This window comes from Aegilops tauschii, chromosome 3, assembly GCF_002575655.3.
Source record: "Aegilops tauschii subsp. strangulata cultivar AL8/78 chromosome 3, Aet v6.0, whole genome shotgun sequence".
Classification (NCBI taxonomy): Eukaryota; Viridiplantae; Streptophyta; class Magnoliopsida; order Poales; family Poaceae; genus Aegilops; species Aegilops tauschii.
The window spans coordinates 160,114,715-160,125,447 of NC_053037.3; the positions used below are offsets into that span (position 1 = coordinate 160,114,715).

Genomic DNA, 10,733 nt, shown 5'->3' on the forward strand with positions numbered 1-10,733 from the left:
CCAGGCGGCGGGACCGTAGCCACGCTCTCCCTGACAAAGCATACATCATCAGTGGCACGGCTACAGTGCTAAGCAGCCGGCAGGACCCGCCAACGGGGGGCGCGGCCTGTCGGCCAAGTATAAGACAGCCGACGGGGTCCACCAGGCGGCAGGCCCCAGCAGCCGACGGAGAAGCCGGCGACCAGAGACACTGATGTCCGGGTCCTACATCCGGCCAGATTACCATTGTACCCCTGGAGGGTAGGTCTATATAAACCCCCTAGATCACCCATGCAAAGGGTTCAGAATCTTAGTAGAGAAACACACCACGTATAGAGAGTGGAGTAGAGCTAGCATTGTTCTTCTTCCTCCTCTAGCCAAACAGCTCAAGGAGCAAGCTTGTAGCCACCTTGTTGAGATAGTGATCATGCGGAGACCCCGCAGAGCAGGACTAGGGGTGTTATCTCCTAGGAGAGCCCCGAACCTGGGTAAGATTCGTCGGCTTAGGCGTTCTCGCTCACTCCCGTCTCTAGAGCCCGGCGACGTACTCTTGTCCCCATCCATGATAAGCCACCCCTGGCATATGTCGCACAATATCCCCGATAAGCTCGGTCTCCAAAAGCAATTTTCGCAATGTTATACACTTTTGAAAATTCAGCCCCAATCATACTTCATGTAAAGGCTATAGCCATTCTTCTCTTGGAGAAAGACAAAGAAGGCTACAGCAGAGGCGCGTACACCAACACAGCGGCTCGTTTGCCTGCAAGACGAGCCTTTCTCAGACGTTCAAAGGCTGCCGCGCCTCTGCAGTCTGCACCTGCTCAGGTTTGCTGGACCCACCACACTTTCCCCCTCCCTCGCACACTTCGCCACCTCCTCCTCTCCGTTGCCTCCCGCATCCACCGCAATGCCGTCCCAAACCCTGCGCCGCCTTCGCTTGCTCGCGGCACGGGCCGCTGCCCTCCCCGCCTCACCGCACCAGCGACTCAGCCGGTCACCCTTCTCCGCTCCGTCGCTGGCCAAGACCCGCATGGCGTCATCGTCGTGGGCCGTCCTGGCAAAAATGTTGTACAGAATCATGGTTCAGCCGAACCTACACACAAACACCATTGATTTCTAGACACTATTCATGAGGATCCATGCATAGTTGATTAAAAAATGCAGTTGGCATGCATGTCTATTTATGAGGATCCATGCATGGTTGATTAAAAAATGCAGTTGGCATGCATGTCACAGATCCACATGTAATAGGATGTTAAATCGTACGGCATAGACCATAGGTTCGGCTGAACCATGGTCCTGAATCACGTCTCTCGGCGTCCTGGGCAGCATCCCGCGGGTCGCGCCCCCCGCGGACGGTGCCGACGTCTCCCTCGCGCTCACCCCGCCCCCGCGCGTCTCCGTCCTCACCGTCTCCCCACGCGTCTTCCCGGAGCCCTTCACTCTCGAGTACTTCCCCTTCGTCCTCGCCGCCGACCCCTCCGGCCTCCTCCTCCTCCAAGCCACCCTCGGCCGCCCCTGGACCCGCGAGATCACCCACGGTCCCCACGGTCCAGGTGTCCACTGGCACGACTCTGAACCGCGCTACTTCATCCTCAACGCCAACGCCAGCTCCGCGTTCCGCGTTCTGCCTCCCCGAACCCAAGCCCGTCGACATCATGCACCAGGCCCTCCTCGGCCTCATCGCCTCCCCTGGCGGCGACGGCCACTACATGGTCTCGGAGCTGCGCCCCATCATGGGCACTGACGAAGCCACGCTCCTGTCCTTCTCGTCCGAGGTCGGGAAGTGGGTCAAGAATAGCGTCCACTACCCGCTCCCGCGCTGCATCTTCGCGCCCATCGGCGTGGTCTCGCACCACGGGAGGCTCTGGTGGGTCGGCCTCACATGGGGCGTCATCACCAGCGACCCCTTCGCCAGCGACCCGGCCCTCCGCTTTGTGCCGCTCCTGCCGGACAGGGTGTTGCGGTCCAGGGAAGCTTGGGGAGAGTCCGACATGTACTGCTGCGTGGGGGTGAGCGCCGGCAAGCTGCGGTTCGTCGACACCTACTACATGGACTGTGTCATCGGCGGCACTCCCAACATGAGCGTGTGGACGCTGCCTGGTCCGGACTCCACGGAGTGGACGCTGGAGCACGAGGTAAGCTTTGGTGAGATCTGGGCCGATGGAGTGAATTGCAAGAAACCACCACATTTGGGGCTTCTCTTGCAGAAAAATACCTGGTCGCTAATCTTTTGCAAAAGCCACCGCACACTCAGTAATAGTTTTGCAGAGTGCACTGAACCTGTCATTTGGCGCGGTTGAGGGCGTTTCCGACAGGTGGGGCCTAAAATCTCTGACGTGGCCTAACGGACGCGCGGACGGCGCCGTTTGCTTCAGACAGACGCGGTCGGGTCGCCAGAGACAGACCGCCCGCGCCCGACCACATCTTGCTCGCTCTTTCTGCTCTCACGCTCACTTTCTCTGCTCCCACGCTCGCTCGCTCCCCTCCCATTTGCTCCTCTCCTCTCCGGTCGCCGCCGGCCGCCGTCCGCCATGGTGTCCTGGAGCGACAGTGAGAGCACTGACGGCTCCGGCGCGCAGTACATCTCCTCCGACGACTCCCCTCTCAAGGTCAGAACCTTCTATTGCTCATTTCTGTTCTAGGGTTTTTAGGGTTGAACATTTGCTTGATTTGAACAAGTTTTTGTTGGATTTCTCAGATCCCAGCTACAATTGATGAGCCGTCGTTCGAGGGTCTGGCTGACGACTTGAATGTGATTTGTGAGCATGGGAATCTAGGGAGGAAGTATGTTGCATTTGAGGGGATAAGCACTGGTAGAAGGTTCATTGCCTGTGCCACTGAAGTAAGTTTTAAGTTGTGTTTGCAGCATTCCAATTCTTGTTCTAGGGTTTGTAGTTACTGTTCATGTTCTAGGGTTCATAGTTACTGTTCATGTTCTAGGGTTCATAGTTACTGCTCATGTTCTATGTTCATAGTTACTGAATTTAGTTCTAGGGTTCATAGGTACTGTTCTTAGTTGTAGTTTTCATAATTATTCATCATTAAATGAATCTGATTCTGGTACATAAACTGAATCAACTATTTTAACTGAATCTGTAAGTAATGTGTGTAATTTTGAACTGATTTATTCTTTTGTAGGGTGTTGGAAATTGTGGATTAGTGCAGTGGGTAGATGAGCATTGGCCAGAGCATCTGCAGAATGCTATTCATAAGTTGTGGCTTATGTATGAGCATAGCCAGCATGAAAACAAGATGGCATGCCTGGAGCATTCAAGCACTGTACACAATCTCACACAGCAGAAAAAAGAGTTGCAGGAGACATATGAGAAGCTTGTTGAAGATGTGAACAACCTCTTGGATTATAAGGATAGCCAGCTTGAGGTAAACTAGAAGAATGATGCTGAGAACATTTCAGTTAGTGTGGAAAGCAGCATGACAAAGGATGCTGAGATCAAAAAATTAAAGGCTGTTGTTGACCAGTTAAAGCAAATTCATGTAGCTCAAGCCACTGTCATTAGGAATTTGAAGTTCAACCATCTTAAAGAGAAGGAAAAGTTGACCTCTGATAAGAGGACTTTGGAGATTTGCTATGCTGACCTGAAGAAAGAGAAGGATGACCTAAAGAAAGAGAAGGATAAGCTGGATTGTTGCATTGCTGAGCTGATGAAAGTGAAGGAGAAGTTGACCATGGAGAAGAGTACTCTTGCTTCCTGCATTGTTGAGCTCAAGACAGCAGGTGATAGCAACAAGAGGAAGCTTCACTAGATTAAGGCTATTTGTGATGAGGACTAAGTTGTGTTGTTGTCTGACCATCTGTGTCAATGATGTCTTTTGTAGTAGCTATGGAGGAAAGCTTGTAATGTGTTAAGCTTTATTGTGGTGAACTCTATTATTTCTGTAGCAATGAACCTTGGATTGTATGTTGTTTGTGAGAGTACTCTGTTTGTGATGAATTATCAGCTTGTATTAAGTTCAGTTTGTGATGAATTAACAGCTTGGATTATAGCAAGTAGATAGTGAACATAGATAGCAAGTTCATACTGCATAGATAGTCTGACATAGATAGAACTGACATAGATAGAACTGGCATACTAACATAGATAGTAGCTGCATAGATAGTCTGACATAGATACAACTGACATAGATAGAACTGGCAAACTAACATACTGACGAAACTGAACTTTTTCTTCTACTGACGAAACTGAACTTTTTCTTCTACTGACGAAACTGAAGACAGCATGTCACTCCTCCTTCTTTAGCATCTTCAGGCGTTGGGAGCGCCGCACGTCATTGTTGTTCACCACGGCCCTCTTCTTCTTGGCCGGCGCTGGCTCCACCACATCTTCACCGCCGCCCTCCTCTTCTTGCTTCACGACAACGAGCTCTGGGTTGTCGGCGACCTCCGGCAGCTTATCCACATCAATTGGGCTGTTCTTCTGCCCCTCCACGGCGTCGAGGACGGGCGCCAGGAGCTGCACATCAGGCTCATCATCGGAGGAGTCGGAGGAGAGTACGACGACCTCGTCCACCTCGTCGTCAGAGGAGTAGTCGTCAGTTTCATCAAAGTTGTAGTCGTCAGAGGACTCGGCGTCAGAGTCCTCGTCTGGCCCGAGGACCCATGGATTGTGCCTCTCCTAGTAGGCGTTGTTGATGGGGGCTGGGAGAGCGAGGACGGCATCGGTGATATCATCCGCGGCGGCCGGCGGCGTGGTGGATGAGCGGTACATCCACCAACGGGCACGCTGCCTAGGGTCGGGGGAGCGCTGCACCTCGCGCATCGCCCATAGGAGAATGGTCGCCGGCGGGACGGTGCGGCCGGCAGGGAAGGCGCGCTGCCTTTCGGCAGGTGTCATCACCTTCACCAGGCCGCGGGCATGGTTCCTCAGCATCGCCAGACTGGGGAACCAACGCGCGATCTCCCTGTACTGCACGCAGCTCCTGGTTGTTGCCGGCGAGCTCTTCAATGGCCAGCTGCCAGTCCATGGCGACGGCGGTGGGGGTGGCTGTCGACGGTGGTTTCGACAGGAGAGAGGGGGAAGAGGAGTGGGCGGTGCAGGCGGCGAGTGGGCGGAGAGAGTGGTGGGTGGACAGGTATTAAATGGTGAGAAACCGAAACGACTAGTTATACTAAACGCACGTTCACCACGCTGCGGGCCGCAACGCACTCTCAACACAGTGCGTGCCTAACTAAATATAAGTAAAATAGCGGATGCTACTCAAACATGATCACTAGTACTATCCCATTGGTATTGAATGCATGGTTACTACCTACTGGTCCTGGGTTCGAGCCCCAGGCCAAACAATTTTTATGCAATTTTTTTGGTTTTATAAAATTAATATGTCGACGCCGAGGCACCCAAAACTAAGATCATCATCATATCAACACCATGAAAACTAAGATCATCATCATATCAGCTATGAAACTATGATCATCATCACAACAACAGAATGAAAACTTCTTGAAAACATCATAACTAATAAGTTCATCATCATATCATCATAACTAGAGTACCATAGTGCATCACAACCATTAGGTACATTACATAGTCCACCACTTGGACTTGAACTAACTGGTTTCAACATGAAATTCTTAATATTATTCATCACAAACTAGCCAAAACAGGCTGAATTAAACATGTTTGAACATGACATCACTTCTTGCTGCCTTGAGAACAATTGAACCATTCAGACATCTTGTATGATGGCTTTCTCACTCTTCCAGTACCTGGCACTCTTGGTGGTATGAATGTTCTCTTTGCCCTTGACCTAGCAGCAGTAGCAGAAGATGAACTAGGCCTATAAGCAGCAGCAGAAGATGAAGTTGGCCTTGTTGGAGCAGGAGCAGAAGGAGCTGCTCTAGGTGCAGCCCTAGTTGCAGCTGGAGCTGATGGAGCTGTCCTTGGTGTTGCACTGGTTGCAGCAGGAGCTCTTGCCCTTGCTGCTGGTGCATCAACTCTCCGGTTTTCCTGCAGTGACAACATATAGACAGATTAGAACATAGTATTAAATATACACAAGATTTAACCTGTAGTGACAACATATATACACAAGATTTAACCTGGTGTTGGTTCCTTCTCATTGCTAGGGCTGGCTTCAGATTTTTGTGGCAGCTAGTGTACCTATGACCTGTCAAGTTGCAATTGTTGCAGGTTATTGTTGCCATCCTTGAAGTATCCTTGGGAGCTGGCTTCTCAAATTGATTCCTTCTCCTCTTAGTCTGCTTCTTTCCTGGCTTGTCTCTGAAAACTGGTGGTTCTATGTCAGGGGTCCCAGTATTTGGCCATAGATCAGGCCCAGGCACAGGATACACAATTGGATTGTAGGCTTCTTGGTACATTGGTTTCTTGAAGAAATCACTAACAAAATCTTCTGGATGAAGTTTTTCCTTGTTAATTGCAGAAACACCATGCTTGCAAGGAATGCCAGTCATGTCCCATTTGCTACACACACATGTGTGCACTTGTAGATTTACTGCATATGTGCTTTCTCCACTGCTAACCTGGTATAGATCAGGTCCTGCTTTGATGGACTGACAGTATCTAGCATGGTGTTTTGCTTCTTCTAGCTTTCCAGCATATGTTGGGCATATCTACCACTTGGCTGTCTCAGTCTTGGTTCTGTTTGCATTGAACTTAACTAGCAATTTAGTTCTGATGCCATCAACCATGGTTTTAATTGGTTTCCCTCTCACATCAAGTATCATTTTGTTGAAAACTTCACTAATATTGTTAACAACGAAATCAGTTTTACAATTTTTGTCCATGGCTTGTCTAGCCCATGTATGCTTGGGTATCTTTCTAAGCCATTTCCAAGCTGCCTCACACTCTCTTTTCATGCCTTCCATTGCTTGATCAAAACCATGCTCAGTATATGAATAACTAGCCTAATCCATATACTTCTTTAACTCTTCACCTCTAAAGCCAGCTGTTTGAAAGTTCTGATAAATATGTCTAAGGCAGAATCTTTGAGGGCAATTTGGGAAGACATTGTTTATGGCTTTAAGAAGGCCCTGTTTAAATAACTAGTGTTCAAAATATAGTATAACAACAAACAATTTGACAGTACTAAGCATGGTAAAACTTCAGTAAATATAAGAATGATGATGTGTGAGGTACCTTTTGTCTATCAGATATGATAGTGTAGTTGCCATACTTCCCTGACTCACCACCAAGAGCATACTTGAGCTAGGTTAGAAACCAGGACCAGCTGGCAGTGTCTTCCTTGTCAACAATTGCAAATGCAATGGGAAATATGTTGTTATTACCATCTCTTCCAGTTGCAGCCAATATTTGTTGCCCTGTTGTCAACTTAACAAAGCAACCATCAGCACCTAAAACCAAACATAACACATTAGTACCAAACATAACCAAATGCAATGGGAAAAATGTTGGGAAAATAATTATGCAAGTACCTGTGAAGGGTCTGCAACCATTTAGGAAGCCCTCTTTGCAAGCATTGAGGCACATGAACAAGCCATGAAATCTAGGGTTTATGCTAGGATGAGTCTTTAAATGCTTTGTTGTAACAATGCATCTACTTCCAAGATTGGTATCCAGCACAGCTTGGAGGTAATCCCTTATCCTAGTGTATTATGCCCTCTGATCTCCTTGGACAACTTCCTTAGCTGCTTTCCTTGCCCTGTAGGCCATGTGAATGGACACTTCAATTCCATCTTTTTTCTTCAAATTGTCCAATATTGCCTGGACTGGTGTGTTTATGTCAGATCTTAACTGTTGCTCACACTCATGTGCCAACCACCTAGCAGTCACTTTGGTGCTCTCTCCAACAGCAGGACAATTGTGGTACAAGTTCATTTTCTTTATGCAAAATGTCTTCTCATGTGCAATTTTGGAAGCAGCAATGAAAAAAGGACAGTCATCTGCACTGCAAACTACAATAACTCTATCTGAGCAGTTCCTATGAAATGAGTACTTCCTGTTTTGTGAGATGTGAAATGTAAGCAGTGCCCTTCTGAACTGCTGCACATCTAGGAAACAAAGTTTCTTGACAAATTGTTCTTGTGGGTTTTCCCTCTTCTCATCATACCAAATCCTAACTTTATTCTTTTTGGCCCTGCTCTTCCTACCATTTGGTAGCTTAAATGCTGGAAGCTGAGCCCAATCATTCTCTTCCTGACTTAAGTCCCCTGGGTTGCTCTCCTCATCAGATGAAGGTGCCCAGTCTTGCTCTATGATTTGATCCAAACTTGCATGGGATCTTGTTGTTGGCCCCTTCCCCCTCCTCTTACTTCCTCCTGTGCTGTTGCTACCTCCTGCACTGCTTCCTCCTACACTGCTTCCTCCTCTCAAGCCCTCATCTAGTGGCTCCTCCTGTCCTTCCTCTTCATCTCTTCCTTCATTCTCCTCCTCCTCCTCCTCATCTGGTCCATATAGCTCTTCTACATCAGTGTCTCCTTCAAAGTGATATAGTGGATCATCCCTATGCCTCTTCATTGCCTCCAACCTAGCCAATATGTCCTCATCTTCTAGATCTTCATCCTCACTTTCACTATCAGTGAACTCCTCAGCAAGCAGCTGTGGGAGTTTTCTTTTTGCTGCCTTGTACTTCTCTCTTTGTATCTTATTACTCCTGTACCTCTGAATTTCTTCATTTCTTTTCTGCTCCATCATCTGCTCAATGTGCTCTTGCTCTTGGTCTGTCTCCATGAAATACTCATGTCTCTCATTACCATTGTCCAAAGCAAACTCAGGTTCACTTGGGCCCTTTTGCTTCAACAAACAAGAGCTCTCCTGTGTGTTCATTACTTGGACTGGCTGTGGTTGGGGTTTCACTGGACAGGGGAAAATAACTCCTGAATTGTCTACCTCATAGGCAACTGGTACACCTATTTCTGACAAAGGAACCTGCTCTTCATAAGCATGACCAATGTTCAAATCAACTGGTCTAGGTGCATCACTTCTCATAACTGTAATGTTAACAACATTCTTTCCTTTACTAGCTATGTGATCCAACATTTCTTCCACCTTGTCATCATCAGTTAATTCTTCCATTCCTGACACCCCAGCTCCTGGATCTCTAACATAATACATAAAATCCCTTAAACTATAGCCTTCTACCTCTATTAGGGCAATGAGATTCCAGAAGGTTATGTTTGATAAACAGATTGTTCTTTCCAAGTTATCTCTGTCTAGGAAATGGAACCTCACTTCCCATTCTTCATCATCCAAGCTACAAATTCAGATAAAATGCATTTAATTTTGCTATTAAGTAATTCATTTAACAATGTTAAAATTATTGTTAAGAGGTCTCATTGGTGGCAACAGAAATTCAGTTAACAGTGTTAAAATCCAGTTAACAGTGTTAAAAAATTCAGTTAACAGTGTACAGTGTTCAATAAATTTAGTTAACACTTAACAGTGTTCACAAAATTCAGTTAACAGAGTTAAAATTGGTGGCAACAGAAATTTCTGATTCAATTTACAATACTAAAGTTGGTGAAAGAGAGTATTTGATCAAACAACAGACACAGAGGATTTGTGTCTAAGTACGCATGTTAAAATTAATTTCTGTGGCACCAATAATCAGTTGACAGAGCGGATGTCATATAACACTAACCCTAATGCTAGAACCCTAACCCTAGAACCTTAACCGTACTACACGTACCCAAGAACCCTAACCATAGAACCCTAACCCTAGAATACCAATCGGGGAAATGACAAAGAAGGAGGAGGATGACTTACTCCACACCGCCGAAGGACGAGGCAAAATGGTGGCTGGCCGTCGGATTGGCCTTCACCGCCTGGGCGAATGCAGTAGCCGCCGCGTATTCCAACGACTTCGGCGGCGAGGGCGGTTGGGGAAGAGGCAGCGCGCTCGAGGGATGGGAGCTCCCGCAGTACTCCGGTGGATCTCCAGCACCGCCGCCCGGAGCATCCCCACCGGCAGCAACTCCACCGGCGCCGTCCACGCCGCCAGGTTTCGTCGTCGCCATGGATTTGGAGCTGGAGGGAGAGGTCTGGTCTGGTCAGGTGCGGGCGGTCGGTCTGTCCGGCGCGACCAGACCGCGTCGGTCTGGACCAAACGGCGCCGTCCGCGCGTCCGTTAGGCCACGTCACCCAAATTGGGCCCCACCTGTCGGAAACGCCCTCAACCGCGCCAAATGACAGGTTCAGTGCATTCTGCAAAACTATTACTGAATGTGCGGTGGCTTTTGCAAAAGATTAGCGACCAGGTAGTTTTCTGCAAGAGAAGCCCCAAATGTGGTGGTTTCTTGCAATTCACTCGGGCCGATGAGAGCTACAAGGCCACTGGGCTGCCCGTGGAGATCCCCACGCTCGCACTCATCCATCCCGAGAACCCCGACGTCCTCTACTTCTTCCTGGAGAAGCACATGTTCGGTGTGGACGTGCGTGCGCGCAAGGTTGTGGACTGCAAGCTCTACGACCTGGTTGCGCCGCCGAGGTGCGCAGTCGCCAGCCGCTTCGTTCGAGCGTGGAGGCTTCCACAACAACAATTACCAGGTTAATTCCCATCACATTCATCACGAGCCAGTTAGGAGAACTGAATTCCATCTGCATATGTCTGCACAAGCATGTTAAGTGGTAAATGCATGGATTCTTTATCTTAGCCTATTAGGCTAGTTATTCAGTATCAGTGTTAAGGATATCGCTTATCGTTGTCGTCTCGGTCAACTAGGGATTAGAGATTAATCGGAAATCGGCCGATTAATCGATTGTATCGGTTGACTATTAATCGGATAATTTTTGCAAATCCCTGGTTCCCAACACTAA

General features: G+C 48.3%; 1 pseudogene; it reads left to right on the forward strand.

Moving 5' to 3' along the window:
* Positions 1-1,291: 1,291 nt before the first annotated feature.
* Positions 1,292-10,468, forward strand: LOC109770252 (uncharacterized; annotated as a pseudogene).
* The last annotated feature ends 265 nt before the right edge of the window (positions 10,469-10,733 follow it).